The sequence below is a fragment of the Lynx canadensis genome, chromosome C2 (genome assembly GCF_007474595.2).
Source record: "Lynx canadensis isolate LIC74 chromosome C2, mLynCan4.pri.v2, whole genome shotgun sequence".
Lineage (NCBI taxonomy): Eukaryota > Metazoa > Chordata > Mammalia > Carnivora > Felidae > Lynx > Lynx canadensis.
In genome coordinates this window covers 45798615-45825521 of record NC_044311.2, presented here as the reverse complement: position 1 = coordinate 45825521, position 26907 = coordinate 45798615, and the positions used below count along the sequence as shown (strand labels likewise).

General features: G+C 40.2%; 2 protein-coding genes across 4 annotated transcripts in view; one reads left to right on the top strand and one right to left on the bottom strand.

Moving 5' to 3' along the window:
* The window catches only part of MED12L (mediator complex subunit 12L), a 338860-nt gene that overhangs the window by 156837 nt on the left and 155116 nt on the right, over positions 1–26907 (bottom strand).
* The window catches only part of P2RY14 (purinergic receptor P2Y14), a 56929-nt gene that overhangs the window by 4217 nt on the left and 25805 nt on the right, over positions 1–26907 (top strand). The window contains exon 2 of one of the 3 annotated variants that reach the window (XM_030330489.1): positions 12369–12440. The exons of 1 other annotated variant lie outside the window; for it this stretch is intronic. The gene's annotated coding sequence lies outside the window, so the exon portion shown is untranslated. Of the gene's footprint in view, positions 1–12368; positions 12441–24778; positions 26349–26907 lie in introns of those variants that run through there. One more of the 3 variants, XM_032594677.1, reaches the window with a different exon arrangement.

Below are 26907 nucleotides of genomic sequence, written 5' to 3'. Positions count from 1 at the left end.
CCAAAATTACCCACTAACAAACTATATAAAATTCTCAGCTTCCTGAGTATCATATGGGATTAAGTTCCCTCCATCAGGTCTTTAAAATTCTTTTAATTAAATCTTCTGGCTCCTCCACGGGGAGTTTTCTAGGGTGCTAGTTGGTAGAAGAAAAAAGTACAAACCTAATAGGTAATTTACTAGCCTTATTTTTATCATAATAATAACTATATTAATTCCCAGAAAAACTAAGTTTACCACAAAGCTTCCCAATCCACCTGTTCTTTTAAAGACAAAGTTAAATGTTGGTTATATACTTTTGGATCTGATCAATTTTTGACTCCTTTGAAATGCTCTGTCTTGACACAGCCTGAATTAAATTGCTGGGTTTTTATTCAACTCTGAAGTCTTCCTTCTGTTGTTTCTGAAAAGCATCAAAGGCCTCGGATATCATGTTCTGACCCTTCATCTCTCAGATAAGAAAATAAACATACAGGGACGGTGGCTTCTACTCAATTACGTAACATCTGTTGTCGAACTCAAGATGTCAGAGAAAAACCATCAGCTATTTGGCAGCTCAGACTTGGCCCAAAGGAGACTGTGTACTTTGGTGTAGTCACTGGGACAGAAAATCTGATTCTCAATTTTTCAGGATCACACGCACTGATTTTCATATAGTCACTATACTATAGCAACAATTTACCCCAAGCAGACTTGCAATATGTCAAGTTCTCCTTTACTGTGGGAAAGATACCTGGCTGGAAAGCAAGACTCACCCATTGCTTATAGGATCTTCCCAGTGAGTTCGGCGCTAGGGTCAATGGTTTGGTAGATAAGCTCATAGAAGGCTTCCTCTAAATAAGGAATGTTTCCATCCTGATACAGAGGGGTAAATGAAATCTTCTTCCCATTCTGGACATATTTCAGTCATTCATTAATTCAGTAAAGACTCATTGCATACCATGTGCCCACCATGATTCTAGATGATGCTCAGGAGCTGGCCTACAGCAGACTCCCTGACCTCATGGAGTTTACATTTTAATGGGCACCAAGACAAGCCTTGACATCTTCAATGTTACAACAATCTTTGAACATATTGTAATGGAATAGATTATATTTTATTTATTTAATTTTACTTGTTTATATTTATTTGATGTAATAGATTATATAGATTATATTTTAATTTTCTTTATAGAGATCTGAAGGGCACCTAATCTCATCAGAAGCCAACCAATATTTACGGACTTGATCCAAATCCATGTCCTAACCCTGTTATAAGCTGATGCCCTACATATACTGATGACAAACACAGGATATGGAAAACAATACAAATTTCAGTTAAATATTGTAGGAATTGGCCTTAACATTCAATATTCTCTTTTTCCTGGCCCTGAAACTGCCCACCTACGTTTCTGCATAAGGATCTCACTGTCTCTTCCCCTACTATAAATATCTCTGCACGCACCATTTTTACAGAAGTGAAAAACGGGAAGAGAAAGGGTATACTGAAATTAAAAGAAAATCTAGGGGCACCTGGGTGGCTCAGTCAGTTAAGTGTCAGACTCTTGGTTTCAGCTCAGGTCATGATCTCATTGTTCATGAAGTCGAGCCCTGCATTAGGCTCCATGCTGACAGTGCGGAGCCTGCTTAAGATTCTCTGTCTCCCTCTCTCTCTACCCTTCCACAGCTCATGCATGCACTCTTTCTCTCTCTCTCAAAATAAACAAATAAACTTAGGGGGAAAAACAAAGAAAAGGAAACCTAAAATTGAAGGTGAGCTGTCTTGTTATCACTGAATCTATGAAGAGTCATACAGCAGCAGCCCTTATTACTAGTGCCATGGAGACAGGTAGTTTGTTAACAAAAAAAGGGAACAAAGTCAGAATCAGTGTTAGAAAAGGAGATCTCCTTTAAATACATTACTTTAAATTAAAATATTTAATGTACCCCTACTGCCTAATCTTTGGGGTTGTGGCCAGACTATTTTGTCTGGGGATGGGTCTGCTAATTTTCCTTCAAAAACCAGAACTGTAGCATACTGCCAGTCATGTCCAGTTTCTTACTTTATTTCAAATACTATGAGAATTTTTAAATTCTTGAGAAGCCATGGGAGTAAAATAACAAAATAAAAAACCGAGACCTAGACCTAGACTCTTAAGCCTTCGAAAGAACGGAGTGTGTCTTAGCCTTACAAGGAAATAGCACAGTGAAGTTTCCCCACAAATGTTCAGTGGATTGACGGCAGTAAGGAGGATCTGAACAAAGTAACTGTTCCATAGAAACAACATTCTGCCTCACTAGTTTTTATCTAAATCCATTCTTACCCTACCTAAGAAAAGGTACACACTATGCTTTCACTAAAAGACGACTTTCACTAAATCCTAAGTCCTCAAGTCTACAAAGCCAAGGTATATAGCATAACAGTAAAGAGCAAAGATCATGCATTCTGGAATCAGACTATGTGGTTTCAAATCCTGACACCACACCACTTACTCTGATATCACCTTGATAAAGTTATTCATTCAATGATTCTATGAGTTTCCTCACTGATCATGGAAATTAAATGAATATGCATAAAGTATCCAAAGAATGACTGGCATGACATAAGAGTACAATCAATGTTTACTGATGTCATCACCATCACCTTATTTCTCAGTAACACAGTACAGTAGTTTGATGACCACAAGAACAGTGGAAGCCAAAGAGAGATTCTTCAAATTCTAGCTTGTCAAAAACTCTGTCTGCTCAGTTTATGCATCTGTAAAAACAGAATAAAAATGCCTCCCTAAAAATAACTATTTTAACAGTTATCATAATGTCTGGTATATAGGTGACAATCAAAAAGGATAGCCATTAACACTCATATATATAGATGTAGCAAAGCTACGTTCCACCAGATGTCCTCTCCTGCATCTATCTGCATCTATCAAACCTCCATCCAAAGAATCTTAACCAGGGGCACCTGGGTGGCTTGGTCGGTTAAGCGTCCGACTTCGGCTCCGGTCATGATCTCACGGTCCATGAGTACAAGCCCCACGTCGGGCTCTGTGCTGACAGCTCAGAGCCTGGAGCCTGTTTCAGATTCTGTGTCTCCCTCTCTCTCTGCTCCTCCCCTGTTCATGCTCTGTCTCTCTCTGTCTCAAAAATAAATAAACGTTAAAAAAAATTTTTTTTAAATAAATAAAAAAAAAAAAAAGACTCTTAACCAGCATTTTATTGTGGATTCAGCCTTTCACTTGGAGCATTGGAAGAAAAACTACCTTCCCTCAAGAAATAATTTTGAGAAGATACCCACTGAACATATAGGCTACAATCTAGGAAAAATTATGTGCTACACTGTGCAGTTATAATAGGAGCTCAGAAAAAGGAAAGAACACTGTGTGCTGAAGCATCCAGTGGACTGAAGAAACAAAATTAGGCCGAATCTTGAAAAAGGAAAATGACATACCAACAGAGGAGTGGGAAATGATACACTGAGTAGAGAAACAAATTCAATTAATATTTTTACTGACCTCTAAAAGCATGTCTTCCTTTATCCTTGTCTTGATCCCTTGACCTGAGATCTTGATCCTATTTGGAATTATTTTCCCTTCAATGGCCAATCTCTGACATTTCTCAATTTCCATCTTCAAAACACAACATAAACCATTTCTTGCCCAGAAAGCCTTTCCTGTTTGACCTGCCTTTTTCTGAGAGCTCGTGTGATGCATATTCCCCACCATCTTTCCAACATCCTACACCATTTACACATAGTTTACAATACACTTTCAACATCCTTACTGCTCTACAGGGCCAGTTTTACACCATCGATTTTTTCCCCACTTAATTTAGGTTGGAGTGTAAACTACATACAATAAAATAGAAAGATTTGAAATGTAAGTTCAATGAATTTTGACCCCAAGTAAACACCACCCCAATTATTATACTTGAAAGCTCCCTTATACTTCTTTCCACTCCTACGTGTCCACTTACCTGATTTCTGTCACTAGAACTTAGTTCTACCTGTAGTAGAATTTCATTGAAACATAATCACACAGTACACACACCTTTTGTGTTGAATTCTTTTGCTCAATTTAACATTTTGAGATTTATTGTTGGGATCACACTGTTGGCATCTATCATTCCTCTTGATTACTAAGTGGTATTCTCTAAGTATACCACAATTTCTTTACTCGTTTTAATCTGCTGATGAACATTTGAGTCATTCCTAATTTTTGTTTGTTATGAATAGGGTTGCTATGAATACTCTAGTAAAGGGCTTTTTATGGACATATGCTTTCATTTCTCTTAGGTGAATAGCCAAGGAATTAAATTACTAGCTCATTAGCTGTATGTTTAACTTGATTAAAAGTTACCAAACTGCTTTCCAAAGTAGATTTTCTACTTTATACTCCAACTAAAAATTGTTCTATTTCCTTGTGTACAGTTAGTATTGTCAATATTGGTGTTTTGGGTTTTTTGGGGGGGGGGGTTGTTTTAATTCTTTTGGTTTTGTTTTGCCATTTTAATGGGTGTGAAGTATCTCACCATTATAATTTGCATTTCCCTATTAACTCAAGATGCTGAGCACCTTTTCATCTGTTACTTGGTCAAACATCTTCTTTAGTGAATTGTTTCTTCATGTCTTTTGGCCATTTTTTTTTTTATTGAGTTACAAAAATTCTTTAAATAGCCTGAGTCATTTAATAGAAGTGTGTATTGTGTATTTTTCCTCCCAATCTGTGGCTTGCCTTTCATTTTCTTAATGGCATCAAATGAAAAATGGAAGTTTTCAATTTTAAAAAGGTACAATTTATTAACTTTTCATTTTATGATTAGTGTGTTTTGTATCCCAATAAATTACTGCCTACCCAAGGTTGTGAACATACTCTATGTTTTCTTCTAGAAGCTTTATGGTTTCAGTTTTACATTTAGGTATATAATCCATCTTGAATTGTTTATTTGACTCCTTATTTCATCTGGTAATAGATCTCGCAGAGAAGAAATGATCTATAAACACTGTTGCTCATTTACAAATGCCCCCATGGGTTAAGACAAAGCCTGTTGAAGAGGCCTATGCTTAGTCTACGGTATATCCTGGATGGAAAATCTACTCACAGGAATAAAGTCACAAATGTGATCCAAATGGACACATAAGTCTCCATTTGAAAGTGATGGTCTGGCCCTGACTTATGATAAGCTTTTGACTAGGATAGGGATAATCCAAAGTTTGCATTTTTTTAATGAACAACAGTTTAACCCAGCACAAAGAAACAGAGGACAGTTTGCTCACAATAGTTTCTTCCTCTTTGAATAGGCATTAGATCAATTACCATCTCATTAGTATAGACGAAATTCTCTTTAATGAATTAGGCTTCATCAGTCAAGTGATTCTTAGCAGCTCCATTTTAAACTGACTTCTAAAATGAGTAATAAATGATTACTCAAAAAGATTACTCTCTGGGGACATTGTTTCTATAGCCTTAAACATATGCATTATTTTATAAGATTTAGAGGACTTTTAAAAATGTTTTAGTAATATTTCTTCTAAAAAACATGTCAAGTCAAAGCATAAATAGAATTATTCCTGCTACTCAAAGATTATTACCTAAGGCATCTAATATAAAGCATTTCAAATTATTTCCTTGAGATTTTACTAAGAAAGCACAAGATTGGGAAGAATAAAAATACTCTTTTCCACTTATTAGGGCTTGGAGAAATTAACAAATTAACTAGGATCATAGAACATTTTCTAAGTACTTAGCAATGAAGTTGGTAAAAATACTCCATATACTAAAAAATGAAGAGACTGTTCTGAAGAGTTGTATGTTGCTAGCTGCTTCCTTGATGATACTGAGCTAAAACGCACTCACTGTTTAGCAAGTCTTATTTCTTATTACCCAGCTGACATTTATGTTTCCTCAAGTGAGGAACTGCCACAGGAAAACTATTCACAGCTAAATGAGAATTTATTTATTTGTAGCTTGCACGTCCCTCTATGTTTAATGACTACCAAAGATTCACAAGCTAATATTGCTCCGAACTATCAACAAGGGGCACCTGTGTGGTTCAGTTGGTTAAGCATCTAACTTCTGTTCAGGTCATGATCTCAGTTTGTGAGTTTGAGCCCTGCATCAGACCCTGTGCTGTCAGTGCAGAGCCTGCTTCAGATCCTCTCTCCCCCTCTCTCTTTTCCCCTAGCCCACTCACAAGCCTGCATTCTCTCTCTCTCTCTCTCAAAAATAAACATTGAAAAAAAATTTGTTAGAGAAACTATCAACAATAGTTGCTTAGAATTTAGGGCAAAATAGAAGAAAGTACCATATGAACTTGGCATTGTTTCTTTTTGAAGAGAAAAAGGAGTTTTCATGGCTAGCTACTTTAATGTGGTTAAGTTATGCATTTAAATTCCTTTTTCTCATCAAGTATTTCCATTATCACCATTCCCTTAATGGAACTCCATTACTTTTATGCCTTATTCAATGTATAACTTTTTCTAAAGGCTTAAGTCAGAAAGAATAAAAGCAGCAAAAAATAAACTCCCAGTAAGGAATATTGTCTTAAGCCATATAGTCCATGAAGTGTTTAGTTAATGGTTCCAATAACAGTCAAAATAAACTTTTCATTTAAAGAATTTAAGAAACTCTACCATTCAGGAAATACGCTCTAGAATGAGCTCCCAAAATTTAATTTGAAAAGTTCTCTAGGACTTTACAGCACTGACAGAGTTCACTAATGCTAGCTATGAAGTAAATCTTAGTTCTCCTGAACACCCATTTCAAATCACACTGAAGGCACCCCATGAGAGACTGCACGGACTTCACATCAGGAAGGAGTTTATACAAGTTACAGGATCCGATGGCATATGAGGACCGAGCACACCAGTCCCTCCCTAGGAAGAGGTAGCTTTTCTTTCATAGAATGGCTACAGCAATTTTTCTTCTCACTCTTGACTGTCTTCTTAACAAGCAGCCAAATGCCCCTGCACACACGTTTTATTTTTCCCAGTCACAAGCCACCAAATCTCAAAGCTTTTCTCCTACAGCTAGAGTTCCTTGACACTGATTCGTTCATATCACTTACTCATACACTCCTTCATTTACTTAAAATCTTCAAAATGCTAGAAAAGATTATTCAAAGAAAAAATAGCTAAGACTAATGTGAAAGTCAAAAAACACAACACGCCAAAAAAAGGACTATACTATTATACAAGTGCTTTTGTGCAAATATAATTTTCATAATGTCTAAAGTCTAGGCAAACTGTGTTTGCGGGGGGGGGGGGGGGGGTTTGCTGTGTTTTAGACCGTGAGTTTATTTATTTTTTTAGTTCTTTTTAACACTTATTTATTGTTGAGAGACAGAGACAGAGCATGAGCAAGAGAAGCAGACACAGAATCTGAAGTAGGCTCCAAGCTCTGAGCTGTCAGCACAGAGCCTGATGTCGGGCTCAAACAGCGAGATCATAACCTGAACCCAAGTCGGATGCTTAATCAACTGAGCGACCCAGGGGCCCTGCAGACCAGTGAATTTATTGATGAGATACTAAAATGCCTTTGGATCAGAGATCTTAGGTTGTACTAAAACCAGAAGCTGGAAATGCTCTAGGCCATACTTTCTTCCTCTAATCTGTTTTTGTCCTTGAGCTGTTTCATTCCTGCTTGTTTTGTTTTGGCAGAGAGACTTTACTTTTTGCAAATACAACATTATAATTCACATCTTTGTCTTTCACTAATGTCACTGGTTCAGCTTCACATTTCTGCGGGTATCTTTCCACCAGCTACACAATCATCTCTGGAACTGTGGTCATGGGCATAGGGTAATAGAGTTCAGGATTCTTTCTGTTGGGTGACATTCTTAAAGGAAAAGTGTCATTGTGAACTCAGTGAACACTCCAAAAGATGTTAGGTGAAATATCATGCTGAGAGGCTGACATCTGTTATCTGAGTCTATTCTTTCAACAACATTCAGTTAGAAGGGTAAATCAGAAGGTTTATATGCCTTTAGGTAAACTGTTATTTAATGTTAAGTTCATTCACTCAACATTCACTCAACAACAAACAGCTTTACATTTGGGCTGGTACTATGAATATAAGCCTAAAGGTTTCTTCTACTTGGGATTTCTGGACACATTCAGCATTAAGTTTCAAATATTCAACAAATCTGTTTGCATTTTAACTTTGATCAAGTTCATATTCTCATTTTAACAGAGGCCTCTGAATGCCTCAAAAATTGAGGATGTGAAGAAAAATCTCCTTATTTAACAGGAATCAGATGAGCCTCCCCCAAACTCACTGTGCCAAGAGCAGCCATCAGCATGAAGTTTCCACAGCCATGCACACAGAAGCACTAAGGAGCAAGGAGGAACTGGAAATGAGCAAAGTACGATGGCAACAAAGCCAAAGGCACCTGTGTACATTGCCAAGAACCTACAGCAGGGGCTCTGGAACTCTGTAACTAAGTTCAGGGCACAGACAACAATCAAATGTCCCCTTGGACCAGAACTAGTCATACTCATCCAGGACAGAATGCCCTAGTCTTTGCCTGCCACCTTCAATTCTCAGAGTCACAAGGCCCTGTTCCAGTCCCTCCCATTAGTCCCTGGAAAGAGACGAAATCAGAGACCCCTCTAAATCAGAGTTGTTAGGACTGTCATTTGTCAGGAAGAAGTTCTATTCAAACAAAATCTTAAAACACTTTTACATCAGACACAGAACCAGAAATGGTCTTCAGGAGGCTGAAGGGAAGAGACTCCCTCAGACTGTCTAAAACACACCTCTGGAAAGCTGTTGTGCCTGCCCAGAAGCCAGCCGGAAAGAAGTTTGAAACCACTGCCCAGACTCCTCCTCGCAGATGGCAATGATCTTGTGATTATGAACTAGACAAGTTTTTAAACATATAAACTAGGGGCACCTGAGTGGCTCAGTCAGTTAAGCATCCTACTTCAGCACAGGTCATGATCTCAGGGTTCGTGGGTTTGAGCCCTGCGTCTGGCTCTGTACTGAGAGCTCAGAGCCTGGACCTTGCTTCAGATTCTGAGTCTCCCTCTCTCTTCCCCTCCCCCTCCCCTCGTGCTCTCCCTCCCTCTCAAAAATAAATAAACATTAAACAAAATTAAACCTCAATTTGAAGAAGAACAATTTCAGGGAAAAGGCATTCTATCGAATATAAATGAGAACATTCTCCATACTGGTATATGAGCACTTTATACAATTACATACCAACTAATGAGTTCAGGTTTGAATTTCTGAGAGACTGGGCAGGCATAGAAGTTTTCAGTAAGAGTGCTTAGACAGCTTCCTCTTTCTTCTCTGCTAAAACACACCCCTCCTGCCCTCATGGAAAGACTCGATTCTTTAAAACATAGCACAGTATGCCCAATAATGCCCAATAATGATTTAACGCTACACCCAACGAGCCCAAACCCTTCCTGATACCCCACCAAACAAGTGTCAGCAGAATAATGAAAACAATTATAGCAGTGGAACTAAAGACCAACATCAAACACAACCTTCAAAGTTTTAATGGGAAAGTACGAGGGAGTGAGGAAATAAGGTATGAGATGTTTATAATGATGAGGAAAATATGAAATAATCCAAACATCCATCAATAGAGAAATGGTTAAACATGATTCTTGCCTTCTGGTTTACAACTACTCGACAGAAAAATATTCAGCGTTAAAAAGCGACATTGGGAAGTCACCTAGATACACTGGGTCAGTAGGGGTTGGGAACAGTAGGAAGAGATCTCAACTTTTGCCCATGGTTACCTGCCTTCCTAGTATTTAACAATTACTAACATTTATTAAGTACTTTCCACACATTAGGCACTGCACTAATGCTCAGTGAATTCTTACAACAATCCTATGGGATACAGAGAGTAATTCCCATTTAATAAATGAATTAAAGTATTTTAGCCATTCACAGCTGGTAAGTGGGGGAAGCCAGATTTGAATCCAGGAATTTCAACTTTGCAGTTCACAATCTTAGCCTCTAATTTATCTCTTAGAGATCAGTCCTTGTTCCCTGGATATAGTCAATCAATTCACTCTTAGATTCTTTACATTCATATAACAAGAAAAAATTTCCACTTACTGTTCTGGGAAATAATTTTAAGGAAAATTAAATAAATGATCTCACATGCAAAGCTCGTGACATTTTGAAAAGTCATTATGACCCAAGCTGGCATTAAACTCAAGATCTAAGTACAAGGCAACTTTATAAGCAAGTATTATTTAAAGGCTCAGTGACCAGGGTCACTGGGTAACTCAGTCAGTTAAGCACCTCTTGATTCTGGCCCAGGTCATGATCTCGTGGTTCATGGGGATTGAGCCCTACATCCAGCTCTGTGCTGACAGCAAGGAGGCTGCTTGGGATTCTCTCTCCCTATCTCTCTGCTCCTCCCCCAGTGTCTCGGTGTCTCTCTGTGTCTCTCTCTCTCTCAAAATAAATAAACTTTAAATAAAATATAATAAAGGCTCAGTGACCAATAATGATTCTGTCAGTCCCACCATAGTAGCAAATTGTGAAGGCCAGTTCATACATTTCCTTCAGGTTCAAGCTGTTTGCGTATGTTCACAGCACAGAAAATGTAATGTTTAAAATTAAACAGATGCCCATCACTTCAAGGCAAGCTGGGAAGGTCCCAATCAGCAGGCATTCTTTTAGCAGCTCTACATGTTGATGCCAGTGGAATGGGAGGTATTTCCAGGTGAAGCTGGTGATTAGCCGGGTCACTAACAGGTGCTGGACAGTCCTAAAATCATAGGAACTATACACGCCCACAAGTTGTTGATCCACCTCTGTGCCCACCTGACCCGGCAAAAATGCCCTACTCCTCACCCTCAACCCATTTACACATGAGTCTCCTCTCCGCTGCCACCACCACGCAGCAGTAATGACAGCAAGTGACAGCATGTGTTTTCCCATCATCCTAGAGGAGCAGTAGAAGGGACACGTTTAAGACCAAGAACTAAAGCACCCCCTGCTGCAACTTACATCCTTACCAGCTGTGTGTACTTGGGTATGATGCTTAACCACTCTGTGCCTTACTGTCCTTGTTTTATTGGGGTACATTTACGGAACTTACTTCATACATTAGTTATTAGATTTTAATAAGTTAATACAGAAAAGGAATTTAGAAGAGTATCTGGCATATTCTAAAAACTCAATGTTAGGTTTTGCTAATAATGGTATTGCTACTACTATTACCATAGCACATTAAGCAGGAGATATAAACTTACTTCTTGTGACCCTTCTTTTCCTTATTTTACCATTTACAAGAAAATGGTTGCCCAAGGATAAATTTCTCAATGATCTTTCTTTTCCTTTTTCCACTTTTCTACATTTTCTAATTTTCCTATGCATGCCTTAATAAGTCTTCTTTACTTAAACTGCTTAAAGCAAACAACTTGAAGATTAAGTCTTCACTAAATTCCCTTCCTACGCGCCTGGCTAGGTGCAACAAAAAGAGCCTCTACCCCATCAAGTCTACAGTTGAGCAAGCAGGTGTCAGGACCACCCTGCAGAGCCCAGCAATAATGTCTGGAAATTTCAGGGTGTGACCTTTCCATGAAGAAAATTGGTGGCAAACCACGGACCACAGCTACACATCCTACTGCAGACAAATTATTATCAAATTTTAAAAACACAAAACAAAAACTGGTGTGTGACTTAGAATCTACGAATTCTAGCAGGATACAGTCTGAAAACTAAAATACTTATGGGCACCTGGGTGGCTCAGTCGGTTAAGTGTCCGACTTCGGTTCAGGTCAATATCTTGCGGTCTGTGGGTTCGAGCCCCGCACAGGGCTCTGTGCTGACAGCTCAGATCCTGGAGCCTGCTTCGGATTCTGTTACTCCCTCTCTCTATGTCCCTCCCCTGCTCACTCGCTCACACTCTCACACACACACACACACACACTCTCTCTCTCTCTCTCTCTCTCAAAAATAAATCATTAAAAAAATTTTTTTAATTAAAATAGTTTATATCAGAGTATTTAATCAGGGGTTCCCCAATCTCCCACTAATATATAAAATGTATTGTACATTGTGGCTTTCAACAGACTATGAAAGGACTTCACAACCTAAAGATGGTACAAATTGTTGGTTTACTAGTGATCCTCAAACTTTAACACACCTGCCAGAACATGTATCCCTGAGCTCACCCACAGACCTTGTCTCAGGGGTGGGAATCTGGGGTCATTCCTGAGAATGTGCATTTCTATCAAGTCCTCAGACAATGCCAATGCTGCTGGTCCATGTCCAGCAATCAAACCGTGATTTAAGGAATTATTTAAGAACCAGTGATGGAAGGAATTCTTGTGGGCATTTTGGCTTTATCCCAACAGGAAGCAACCAACCTCCTTAACAGAATGTAAGAGAACTAACGGCCATTTCTCCATTATTTACCAGTGAGTCGCCTACCAAGTAGTGGCCCTTCGGTTTGGCTTCCTCATCACCAACCGTCCCTTCTCACATCTCTAGGTAAGCTATGCCTATCATTTTATTCAACTGGGCAAATATTTATCAAATTCCTTATTTCCAAATAGGTAGGTTAGAAACTAGCTTTGGATATTGGTATAAAACAGTGACTGCCCATATATTTCCACCCACACTACAACCTCCATCAATTTGTTTTTTGTTTTCTTTTTCATACATATGCATTTTCAAATGAGAAGAAACAGTATAATGTAGTTTAGAATTCCACCTCTCCCCTCTTTCAGAATTAAATGTATAAACAAACATGGCTCTGATGATCAAGATGCTTCCCATAAATCAAAGCCAATGTCATGCAACCATTAAACACAGAGATCACCAGGCCATGCTTGACCTGCAACACACAGAATGAAAGGGAACAGACACATGATTTCACAGAACTCAGTCTGTAGAGATGAACAGCAGCAGATGATGAACACATCATACATGTGTTACCCTCAGGATAAAGGTCAAGGTTGAGTATGCTATAGATGCCTTAGCTTTGAGTATAATTTAGTGTGAGTACAACCACAGCATAGATGATATTCTGAATAGGGAAAAATGCTTACAGTCACTTAACACAAATAAGGAATTTATTACTTTTTTAAGATTAGGTCCTAAAGCCTACATACTCAGGAAAGTGGCCATCAGGGAACAAAGCTGGTCAATATTGAGTTGTACTTAGGTGAACAGTCATTTAAAAACTAGTTTTAAAAAGATATTAGTAGCGCTAGGTAAAGGAGGAAATCAGAGGTGAACAGAAGTTCATTTTATCTTCTGGTAATATCAACTCCTTTATAAATAACTTCCCCAGGCTGGATAAGATGACCTTTTGGCTCCTTTCTCCATGTTCAAACACCGTGTCCATTAAATCTGAATAGCCCTCATTCTTTTTACAACTGAAACACATTCCTACTCAGCCACCACACCCTTGCGAATGACCTCCCCAGCGTATCCATCAGTACAGTGAGAATCCATTGATGGTCGGTTGAATGCTATGGCTAGCCAAAAAAAGGAAAATGCCAAGGTCCTCTTTGAGAGTGCACAGAAATATGAAATATTTACCGCAACAAAAAAAGAGATTGGATTCCAAATAATTTGGAATTAAAATATAATATAGGGACTACAGAAGGGAGAAAACAAGATGAATTAACTCTGTCAGATTCATGAAAAAATCACTATTAGCACAGAGAAAACACAGAGCCTAAACTATAAGCCAAGACTCTTTAAATGTTTGTTTGGAAAAGCAATTTGCTCTTTTCAATGGCTGGTGAAGAATCCTGGTAAGGACTAGCTGAGTATTTATACCTCGAAGATGCTCAATAAATTGACTCATAGCAGATGCCATTCCTTCACAGCACCTCAAGGAGGGACAATGTAAAGGCCATTTGTCTTGAGACACATTTTAAGATTTCAGATAAGTCCCGAGCTTTCAGAAAACGGGGTATTCAAAATTTCTATTTTGTCTATGCAGAGTGTGTCTATCTTAGGGTAAACATAGGTACCGATTGTCTAGGGCAGATCCAGATCATTCCTGCAGGCCTAATGTAAGTATAATTAACACTGTGTTTAACTCTCAAAAGTGTCCCAACTTAAATAATAAATTCTAAGCTGACTCTATCCCAATCTGTTTTGGCTAAGTCTTTGGTAAATGAAATCTCTTCAAAAGTACCAGAGGCAATGTACTTCAGGTCAGAAAGTTTCTCCACAAATCTCGAAAGTAAGAAAAACACACCACAGTTCAAAAGGAGTGCCTATTTGTGAAAGCAAGCCAGATGATCACAGTACGTTAGCAAGAGCACTGATCTCAGTTCACTGGTTTTTAGTCACTGAATTATCTATGCAGCCCATGGTTGCAACTTGTGGGACAGAATTACTGTAGAACAAACACATCTTCCAGAATGGTATGGTTTTCAAACTGTATCCCGTAACCACAGAGAATCATAGATATATTGTGGGAGAAGAAGGTAGAGACTAAACAGGGAGGCTAACTCCTACCCATCTTCAAAGACACACTTCCATCTACTTATCCATTAGCTCTATTTAAGATTTCAAATACTGCAGGCTGCTGTTCAACACAAAACAAAGAAGTACACACACATACACGGTTTTAGAACATATTGCTAGAACCAGGGTCTGGACAAACATTTTAAAAAGACACTACAGGGGCGCCTGGGTGGCGCAGTCGGTTAAGCGTCCGACATCAGCCAGGTCACGATCTCGCGGTCCGTGAGTTCGAGCCCCGCATCAGGCTCTGGGCTGATGGCTCAGAGCCTGGAGCCTGTTTCTGATTCTGTGTCTCCCTCTCTCTCTGCCCCTCCCCCGTTCATGCTCTGTCTCTCTCTGTCCCAAAAATAAATAAAAAAAAAAAAAAAAGACACTACAGGAACCACACCACCACCCCACCCCACCCCACCCCACCCCCACCAAGAGAGAGAGAGAAAGACTGAAAATTTTAAGGAGACGCAGATTTTAGGTAACCCAATATGCTCATTAAAACTGAGGCAATGCAGGGGGGGATGGGAGGGGTGCCTGGGTGGCTCAGTTGGTTAAGTGTCCCACTTCGGCTCTGGTTATGACCTCATGGTTTGAGTTCAAGCCCCGTGTGGGGCTCTGTGCTGTCAGTTCAGAGCCTGGAGCTTACTTTGAATTCTCTGTCTCCCTCTCTCTCTGTCCCTCTCCTATTCACACTCTGTGTCTGTCTCTCAGAAAGTGAATAAACATTAAAAAAAATTAAAAAAAAAAAAAACTGAGGCAATGGGACACCTTGGTGGCTCAGTCGGTTAAGCATCAGACCCCTGACCTCAGCTGAGGTCACAATCTCACAGTTTGTGAGATGGAAACCACTTGGGATTCTCTCTCTGTCCCTCTCTCTGTGTCCCTCCCCAGTTCATGCACATGCACTCTCTCTCTCTCAAAATAAACACACACACACACACACACCTGAGGCAATGAGAGGCACCTGGCTGGCTGAATCGGTGAAGCATGCAATTGGGTGTGGAGCCTACTTGAAAAAGAAGAAAGAAAAAAAACTGCGGCGTGAATGGAGCCGTAGAGGATAGGAGCAAAAAGCCTACTATCACAGTACCATCCCTATCCTCACTCTCTGCCTGCTTTTGTTCACCGCTCCCCCAGAGCCAAACCTTACCACTGACATGAAGTGTTCAGGTCCTATCTGCACACTCTCTAAATGATAATGCAACTCCAGAACACACTCGAATGCCCGCGGAATTAACAATGCTCGTGTCTGTTTCTAAAATATGCCTACTAAGGAGGAGTGGGGTTGAGAATACAATAATGTGAACTTGGAGAGATCAATAAAAATAGCACTAGAATTTGTTAGCTATACTTTGTGGCACAAACTGTTTGCATTGCATGTGCACAACCTCACCTAACTAACACAGCGACCCTGTCGGGGAGGTGGCAGAGGGGAAGAATGGCACAGACACATCTAACCCCAGAGCACACCTTCTCTACCACGCAGTAGGCAGACGTGGTCCTTGCCCCACAGGACTCTGTAAAAGGACCCAAGCACATCAGTTTTGGATGCTAGGTCGAAAGTGAACAAAGGTAGAAATAAAAAAAATCTCCCGAGGGCCTCAGGATGTGTCACAGCTCTGGAGATTTGCCAGTTACTCTAAAAGCAGCAGCTTAGAAAATGAAAATTCCCATTCCTTGCTGCAAGGTGCACCTTGGAATTTAACCCAGGGCCAATCCTGGACCACACTTCACTAATCAATCTTGTGTTCCCCCTTCAGGAAGACAACAAGAAATTCTCTTCATCTGCTTTATAAGCAGCACTCTTAATGGAACATATTTTTATGACAGCAAAGCCAAGCAACAGAATTAAAGAAAGTGGTGACATTTCATTGTAAGTAATTATTGTGAGGCTCTCGACTATTTGATCATACCTCTGAGCCAGCTACCACGTAGCTTCCAGGTCTTCGTGATCCATTGCAGGGTTGCCTTAAGTAGTATAAGAGCTCTTATTTGGGCGTCTGAATGATGATTCCCAAAAGTCGGTCTATAAATGCCTCGGTGCACCACAGACCCACAGATTGGAATTGTATGGATACTGGGTCTGCATCTTCACTAACTATTTTATAGATGCTTCATGTCAAAAAAACTGAACTTGAGGCCAAAACAAATTGATTCATTTATATATATATATATATATATATATTTCTGAGAGACAGAGAGACAGAGCATGAGTGGGGAAGAGGCAGAGAGAGAGGAGACACAGAATCTGAAGCAGGCTCCAGGCTCTGAGCTGTCAGCAAAGAGCTCGACATGGCTCAAACCCACGAACTGTGAGATCATGACCCAAGCTGAAGTCAGACGCTTAACTGAATGAGTCACCCAGGCACCCCCAAAACAAATTGATTCTTATGCTGAGTACAAAATGCTTAAAGCAAATTAGAGGGGGAAGGTGGAAAAGGAAGCAGCAAATGTTAGTTACCATTCGAATGCTGTAGCATGGAGAAGAAACATGGCATTTAAAGGTTTGCATAAATCGCATCTGTGCCAAATGGTCCAAATGACACTTAGAACAGCATGGACAGGACAGAGGAATATTATAAGACACAGACCCATAAATAATAGAGTTAAGCTCAATTTCAAAATCATGTTTTTTCCAAGCAAGCATTACCTTTTAGAGACAACAAGAAACCCCCACATGCAAGTCTCCTTCAAGATTTTTTTTTTTAATTCTCCATCAAGGAAATAATACTTATGGAAGGGAACATTAATTCACTGTTCTGTGTGCCAGGCACACAATAATATTTTGAAGTAAATATTATTACTGCTTTTGTATACATCATTCCAAGGAAGAGACTTCTGAGGCCCAGACAGCTTTAGTAATGTGCTCAAGGCTCCACAGCTAGTCCGTGCTCTAAGGCCATCTATCCCAGTCTCACCAATCAGATATGCCGCCTCTCACATTTCTAGGACTACAGGTCAACAAATGTTTCAATTGCCTAAAGGAAAAATATACAGTGGCAAGATCCTATAAATATTTAAACTAAATACAACATTGCAAGTGGCACACAGTGGAAAGAGCATTAAACGGAAGCTGTGGAATAAGAGCTACAGAGAAAGCAGCTACATAAGCATGCCTTCCAGGCAAGGTCACTTAGAAACCACTCCACATTCTGAGGAAACAGATCAAAAAGGTCTACAATCTGTCATAACCATTTTCTTTTTAAAACCACACCATTTATTTTGAAGTTCAGAAGCATCTATCACATGCAGCTTTCTTATTTTATTTTTTTGAAACTAAGCGCCTCCGATAGAACATTAAGCATCCTAACTCCTGGCAAACAGCACAGATTTCCTATGTGGAGTGATACGCAATATCTGGTTTTACAAATGGCAAGAAATCATTTAACAAATTCAAACATTACTTTTTCCCCCTATGGCCCATTTATTTATTTATTTATTTATTTATTTATTTTAATTTTTTTAATGTTTTTATTTATTTTTGAGACAGAGAGAGACAGAGCATGAACAGGGGAGGGGCAGAGAGAGAGGGAGACACAGAATCTGAAGCAGGCTCCAGGCTCTGAGCTGTCAGCACAGAGCCAGATGCGGGGCTCAAACTCACGAACCATGACATCATGACCTGAGCCAAAGTCGGACGCGTAACCGACTGAGCCACCCAGGCGCCCCTCCTATGGCCCATTTAAAAAAAAAAAAAAAACAAAAATAAAAACAAACAAACAAAACACCTCTAAGTCACTTCCCAAAAAAGCCAGAATGGAATAAAACCACACAGCTGAACTAACAAAATAATTACAAAACGCTCATTCATAGGAGCTTTTGTTTTCCTTACCTAAGCAAAAATAAATGTTCCCTGCCTCTGCTATTATTTAACCACTGAAAGAGAAACTCATCAAGACAGTGCTAAATAATTCCATTAGCATAACAAGCTTTAGTCTCTCCTGTAGGGCAGCAATCTGATGAGATCCATGGCAACGGAGAGGCTTTGGGACCACACTTTTGTCTACATTAATTAAAAACAGTGGAGCCCTAAAAATTTCTGGAGTTGACAACAGTGAAGAAGAGGGAGATAAAGAGGATTAAGAGATACGAACTTGCAGCTATAAAATAAGTCACAGAGATGAAAAGTACAGCATAGGGAAAACAGTCAACAATGCTGTAATAACAGTGTTACTGGTACAGATGGTGACAGTGACAACACTTAACATGGGAAACACTGGGTAACATAAAGAATTGTGGAATCACTATGTTGTACACCTGCAACTATGTAACATCATATGTCAAGTAAACTTCAGTTAAGAAAAAAATAGACTGGGTGAGGTGAGGGTAGGAAAGGAGACACCCAACTTCCTCGCCACGGGGTTCAGGGAAGCGAGGGCACAGACTAAACCACTCAGGAAGCACTCTATCAGCTGTGCCTGTCTTTAAAGGTGTGAGTTTGCTAGGCTCCTGCATATTATTTCCTCCTGAGAATATGTTTCTAATTCGGCAATCCTATTCCCAGGGTTATGTATGGCCATGTCATCTTAGAGAGCTTTCCCATAACCATGGTTATTGAGACAAAGACCTACTCTCAAATATGAATCTTTCCTTAGAAATCAACATTTACGGGGATGCCTGGGTGGCTCAGTTGGGGAGTGTCCGACTTCAGCTCAGGTCATGTTCTTGTCGTTTGTGAGTTCAAGTCCCAGTTCAGGCTCTGTGCTGACAGCTCAGAGCCTGGAGTCTGCTTTGGATTCTGTGTCTCCCTCTCTCTCTGCCCCTCCTCCACTCATTCTCCCTCCCTCCCTCTCCCCCCCCCCCCCCCCCAAATAAGCAAAAAACATTTTTAAAAAAACCCAGCACTTACTAAAGGTGCAAAAAGCATAGCACTCTATCTATATCTACCATATATTCAATGACAGTACATTTTCAAGAAAATTGTAAAGTAACAATTAGGCTACGATTATATTAGTAAAAGCCCCTGCCACGTACTGACCACCTATTTTGGCTGGGGACTACAGTAAAATATAAAATATATATATACATTACTTCAATTAACCCTGCTAACAACTTTAATAAGGTAGGTAACACTAGACCATTTTCCTCCAGATGGAGAGAGATTACAGAACTAGAAGGTCCCCTGGCAGATCAGAGGCAAAGCTCCCTCGTGTATCCACATTTCTGTAACTTATTAGGTGGGAAACTACAAAGAATCACAGATTAATCTAACTCTATCTCCATGCTGGACAAATCTGCAGTAATTTCTACCTTATTTTATCCTGTATGAAACTCTAGCCAAAGATAGCCACTGTTTTCATGTCAAGGGTCGGCAGTGACACACTGTCTGAGATCCCTAGGGAAGGACTAGAAGGTTGCAGGAAAAGGGGCTGTGTTCAGTTGCAGACGTTTGTGAAAGGCACTGGTGGCAGAGATAACCAGCCACTGAGCATTCATTCATACCCACATCCTTCTGCGATGCATTATGAAACCACCATGGACCTTCTCTCTAGTAGATGCTCGTTATCTAGACACCCTCCCCTTTCAAACAAAAGTTTAAGTAGATATTTAAGTCACACTATTACATGAGGGTTACCAATTAGTATGACATACTATGATATTCCCCCTAATACTATTTTTACCAACAAATAAGGGTCACTGTCTTCCTCCTGCACCCCGTCAGTCATCTGTTAGATTCTCCCTCAGATTGTGTATTCTTACATGAACTTGGTTGCCCAACAGTCTCTTCAGCTCCACAAGCCAAACCACAGCTGGCTTTTATGTTCTAAAGGATTCTCTATATTTTTAAATGAGTAAAACCAAGAGCCTTGCTTATCAAATATAATATAAGGCTTCAGGAAAAACTACCAAAAACAAAAAACAACTAAACGATAGCAAGGTAACGGATCAGAACTTGATTAAGGCCTTCCACAGCAGATACACTTCAACTAAAAGAAAAAAAAAACACACACAAAACAAAACATAGCTTTGGAAATGTGTGTATATTCTACATGTGACTTTTCCCAGATAGCAGTGACTGCTATTAAATAAACTGCCAAAAGCAAAATGCCTAAAATTGATGTAGCAGATGGCCTCTCCAGTGCAATACAAGAGAAAATTATTAAGAACAAAGACTTGCCCACGGACATTTCCTCTCTTGAGCAATAATGCTAGTAAGTATCTATCCAGCAAGGGTTGTATATATTAACGCAGACCTGTACTTTACAAATGTCTCTAAATGCAGCTATTGGCAAAAATACTTTAAACCTATTCCTTCATACACATATAGCTAAGAACAGGGCTAAATGAGGTTTGGCTCAAATTATAATATTGAAGTGATGGTAAGAGCTAACATTTATATATCATGTTTACATATCTTAATGAACTGAAAATGGCAAAATTAGCAGCCTAAACCCTGAGGGAAACCTGCCTTCATTAGACCAAGAGGGCACAGTTTCTCCTGGTCACCAGAAGAGGCTAGGGAACTGTAATCCCTTTCAAAGCACATGATGGGCTTCAGCAATAAATAATATTTACATAGCTTTCATTATAGGAGTAAGTGATGCTGATTTGTCCAGAGATTGGAGACGTAATTACTGGGTGAGGAGAAGTGCTGGAGGGCAAGGGAGCTGAAACTTCATCTTCTACACAAAGACGTCAACAGATGCTACTGAAAGCCAAATAGTGTCATTTATGTAGAAATTTAAGGGTTAATGCCTAAAAATAATAGCTAGAAGGGAAAGAGGTGGTCATGAGGACATAGAAAAAGGGCAAGGACTGCTATTTTCCATTACAAATTTTATAAAATTATTTGATTTCTTAAAGTACCTAAATGCAGGATTTTAATAAAAATTTTAAATTAGTTTAGTCTGAATTAAAGAAACACACACATACATACATGACGTGATCTAAATTGCTTGGGCTAGGAAAAGAAGAAGGAAAAATAGTGGAGGTCCTCATTTATTAAATACAATAAATAAATCACCTTTTTGTACCTAAAAGGCCTTCCCTTTTCAGTGAGCTGGAGTGTTAGAAGGCAAGGTGCCTATGGATTGCTAAGCAAAAGGGGAATGTGCCAAGCACAGGAAGCCAGACTGGAGAGTCCTGGCAATTTGGGGTGACAGAAACTGCAGGAAAATCACCTGCCCTCCTGGCAGACAGGTCAACTTACTCCATGAATAACAGACTCAAGGAACATCAGCACAAGACTCACCTTTCCCCAAACCAGGCGAGATAACGACTACCATCTGTAAAACAGTACAAGGTCTGAGAAGCGGCCAAGTCAGAATTCACATTAAGCCCTATAGGAATTCAGAGGGGTAACCCTTCATTCTCAGGGGTAAGATAAGGAGAAGCTCCATAAACAGTAGACTCTGAACCGGATTCCTGGGGATGCACAAGGGCTCAACAAGTAGAAATGGAAGACAGGCCCTGTTCCAGGCTGAGGAAACATGATGAGAAAGAAAGGCCAGAGGTGAAAAAATAAGACAGATGGTGCGTTTGGAAATGGGACATGATCTAAGACACATCAAAATGCACATTACGTGTTGTCATCACCCCAAGAGGAGAGTGGGGGGCAGGGGTGGGAGACTCCCATGACAGTTAGTTCACTGGTTTCTGGCGGAGTGTAAAACTACAGACATGATTGGGGTGCCTGGGTGGCTCAGTCGGTTAAGCATCTGCCTTTGGCTCAGGTCACGATCTCATGGTTCATGGGTTCAAGCACCGTGTAAGGCTCTGTGCTGACAGCTCAGAGCCTGGAGCCTGCTTCTGATTCTCTGTCTCCTCTCTCTGCCCCTCCCCCATTCACACACTGTCTCTCTCTCTCTCTCTCTCTCTCTCTCTCTCTCTCTTTCAAATATATAAAAAAAAGTTAAAAAATATTTTATCAACTTAAATATAATTTTTAAAAACGGGTATGTTTCTAAAATTAACTCGTTTATGGGAATATACCCTCCATGTTTAACTGATTTTGCTTATGACAGACTTAAATGCCAGACACTGATATTTAGCTCATTAGTCATGTCATGCCTATCATGCCCCCGAGTTTTCCCAAGTCCTTAGCTTTGTGCTAGTGAATTCCATCAATACTTTTTCCTTATAATTCCCCAAGAGTGTTTAACTCCTAACACCTAAAGATTCATGTTTCAGGCACCTTCAGTTCTCCCTTCAATTTACAAAAGGAATACCATCATAAATGGACAAATTCCTCTAAAAAATAATTTTTCCCCCATTGGCATCCACATGTAGTAAATGTTCCTTTCAAAACTGCAATCATAGGGGCGCCTGGGTGGCGCAGTCGGTTAGGCGTCCAACTTCAGCCAGGTCACGATCTCGCGGTCCGTGGGTTCGAGCCCCGCGTCGGGCTCTGGGCTGATGATGGCCCAGAGCCTGGAGCCTGCTTCCGATTCTGTGTCTCCCTCTCTCTCTGCCCCTCCCCCGTTCATGCTCTGTCTCTCTCTGTCCCAAAAATAAATAAACGTTGGAAAAAAAAAAAAAAAAACTGCAATCATAGGGGCGCCTGGGTGGCTCAGTTGGTTAAGCGTCCAACTTCAGCTCAGGTCATGATCTCACAGTTTATTGAGTTTGAGCCCTACATTGGGCTCTGTGCTGATAGCTCAGAGCCTGGAGCCTGCTTAGGATTCTATGTCTCCCTCTCTCTCTGCCCCTCTCTCACTCATACTCTGTCTCTATCACAAAAAATAAACATTAAAAAAAACTTGCAATCATAAATTGAACCAACTTTGACCCATATAATCCCAAGTATTGGTTTGGGTTAAAATATATACATCTGACTCAGGTTTCTGTGTATCTAAGCAAGTGGTAGCAGTTACTAGACCACAGATGAAATGATTCCTGCAGATACGAATGAATATTCATAAAATCCATTCATTTTTATTATAAATCATAAGCTGTCAAAAACAAAAGTGAGCCCGTTAACTTTAACTGTCCTTTATCAATATTTAAAAGTCTCATTTAGGAAACACACAAGCACTACAAGTAAATCTTGGATGAAATTCAGAGGTCAGCACATCTTCACTTTTAATTCTGTGAGTAAAAATGGTAGGTGCTGAAGATACAAAATTGACACAATATTGGCCCTGCCTTCCTCAGCTAAGGATCTAGCTGGGAGGAATAAAAGGAGAACAATTAAAAAACACAGGTTAAGTATTCAAGGTTGTACCCCAGGGTCCTTACACCACCAGGCCTCCAGAAGAGGCTGACAACTGATAAGTATTAGTTGACTGATTAGATGAACAAACGGATGTAACAATTGTTGATGGAAGGACCAATGGTCTTTTTGGCTAACAGAGAGGAGGGTAACTTTACCAAGTGTGTGGGATCAGGAACAGCTTCCCAAAGTTAGAGTATGGGCCAAACAGCATCTGAAAGCACTGTTTCCACACACCAGAAATTGTCCAGAATACACTGAACCCAGACAAATTTACTAAATTTGTTACGTTACGTAATTGTTTTAGCATGATATAAAAAATAAACACATGAAATCTAGGACTTCAAAAATATTTTTCGATAAAGCTAAACATTTAATTTTTTAAGATGACTCCATGTAAAAATCAGATATAAACAGAGCGGAGGATGTATGGATAAAGCAAAAACTGAGTAGCATGTGAAGAACTGAAACTTCTATAATTATTTTTAATGTTTATTTATTTTTGAGAGACAGCGAGTAAGCGAGAGCAAACGTGAGCAGGGGAGGGGCAGAGAGAGAGGGAGACACAGAACCCAAAGCAGGCTCCAGGCTCCGAGCTGTCAGCACAGAGCCTTACACGGTGCTTGAACCCATGAACCATGAGATCATGACCTGAGCAAAAGTCGGACGCTTATCCGACTGAGCCACCCAGGTGCCCTGAGCTGAAATTTTTTTTTTTTAATTTTTTAGTGTTTATTTATTTATTTATTTATTTTTATTTTTTATTTTATTTTTGGGACAGAGAGAGACAGAGCATGAACGGGGGAGGGGCAGAGAGAGAGGGAGACACAGAATCGGAAACAGGCTCCAGGCTCTGAGCTATCAGCCCAGAGCCCGACGCGGGGCTCGAACTCACGGACCGCGAGATCATGACCTGGCTGAAGTCGGACACTTAACCGACTGCGCCACCCAGGCGCCCCAGTGTTTATTTATTTTGAGAGAGAGAGAGAGACAGTGCGCGAGCAGGGGAGGAGCAGAGAGAGAGGGAGACACAGAATCTGAAACAGGCTCCAGGCTCTGAGCCGTCAGCACAGAGCCTGATGCGGGGCTTGAACTCACGGATCGTGAGATCATGACCTGAGCCGAAGTCGGCCGCTTAACCGACTGAGCCACCCAAGCGCCCCGAGCTGAAATTTTTAAAACAGGGTTTCAACTTAGGATGTCCCAGGAAAAAAGAGAAGAGAGGTATTCCAGGGAGAGGGCAAAGCATAAGCCCAAGCAAGAAGACAAAGACCATAGGTATTGTAGGGAGTTGGAACAAGCAGACAGTAATATAAAGCTCAAGATAAGTAGTGGAAGAAGATGCAAAATGTCCAATCAAAGAGCACTACATCTGCCAGATTCAACAGGATGAACTTACCTTGTAAGTGACAAGGAGCCAAGGGACGTGGCTATACTTGTATTTTAGAGAGATCCCTCTCATGGGTCACTGGAAGGAAGGCACTGGGGAGTAAGTAGACTGGGGTAGGGAATACAAGCTTAATAGGAACCATAAACAAGAAATATTTAGGTGTTAAGAAAATCATCAGGCTTTGGTGATTGGGTATGAGCAGATGAGATCAAGCTATAATTTAATGGTTTATAGCTTCATTGACTAATAGACAGTAGTACCTAAAAAAAGGGCTTAAGTCAGAGAGAACTTTGAGGGAGGTTGTTTTATTTTTGTGTGATAATTAAAATAAGCATGATTGATAATGAGCCTGCTGCCCTAAGAAAAAGAGAAAGAAATCGGTAAAATGAGTAAATGTTCAAAGTGGATAGAATAGAGGAGACTCTGGCCCCCTTTCTCCTGAGATGACTGCATTAATAGAGAGTGCTATGTAAGAATAACAAATCCCAGCAACAATTTGTTAAATGACGAAGGAATCCAGAAATTGGGGTCAAACAGGGTGCTTGGAAACCAGATTTAAGAGGAAGGGGTAACGTAAAGAAAGGTTAAAGTCACAAGAGCCTCAATTCAAGGTTGGGAATGTGTGAGGATAACAGAGTAGACCAGGCCCCGCCAATCGACCCCCTGGAACTGGGTCCAGGTAGAATGGTCAATCACACAGGTCCAAAGGAGACGGCATCACCTTTCAATCTCTCTCCTCACTTGACAGCTATCTTGGCCTTGGCTGATCAAGACTCCTAGGTGATCTGCCTACTTGCAAAGCCCTCCCCCTCTCCCCTCTGCTAACTGAAAGCGGCAAGTGTTCTGGTCTATTTTACTCTCAACTATTTTTTGATTTTCCAACAAGTTTCATGGAGTTTAGTTGAAGCCATGTGAAGTACAATTTGAAAATCCTTCCCAATAAACACAGAAGCTATTCTTACAACAGCTTCCCAGGAAGAGGTCACAGCTAGGCATGGGAAAGATCTAGCCTCCTGCTGACTGGAGCTCTCGCTTGCTCTGTTGCTCTCCCCTTTCTCTCTGTACCCAGTTTCATACCACGCCTTGCTAATTTGCAACCCTAAGCATAAAGTGCTTACACTTACACAAGCACATAGTAGAGCTGGGTTCCAAAGAGGACTGGGCATCTGTAGTACTTGACATTCAGGCCTTTGGCAAGATGTCAGCATTTCATAGAGTACTTTAAATGTTTTGGTCTGAGAGCTAATATAGCATTTCCTCACTGGTCAACACGAGCAGCCCAAGCAGAAAGCTAAATCTATTTCCCTCAACATCAGATGTTACACTCCATTGTTGATCCAGTCTTGCCTACGGAGACGACAGGAGGCTGGAAAAATTGGTAAGTAAAAACGGTCCATTCAGTGCAGAGTATATTTAAAGAATATTTGTGATTCCAATGTGAAATGGCTGTTTGTGCTCATGATGTCCTAAATTGTTTTTTTCTCATGGATTAAACGATAAGTGACAGATTTATCAGTGAGATCTGACTTTTCCAGGTTCAAAAACTAAACTAAGTCCAATTAACTTTTCCCTGTAAATGTGCCTTTTAATTGCATGGAGCAGGATTTTCTTCCATGGGCTCACGCATTAGACTTTAAGAAATCCCTGTTTTGTTTTGTTTTTTAATTTGTAAACTTATGGCTTGTAAAACATAAGACAGTGTTTGTGTGTGTGTGTGTGTGTGGACACTGGGTTAAAATCCGTTCGGGATATGTTAAGGAGCAAGGATATAGCTCGGCTATGATGTAATCTTCCAAGCTAAGGGAGTCCGATAAAGAAGTGAAATGCTGAAGAGAAAAAAAAGGCAAAGCAGCTTTGGTTTAAGAGAGCAAACTGCCACAAACTCACAAAAACTGAAACCAAAGGTAAAATACTTCATGCAAGGAAGGATGTGAAGT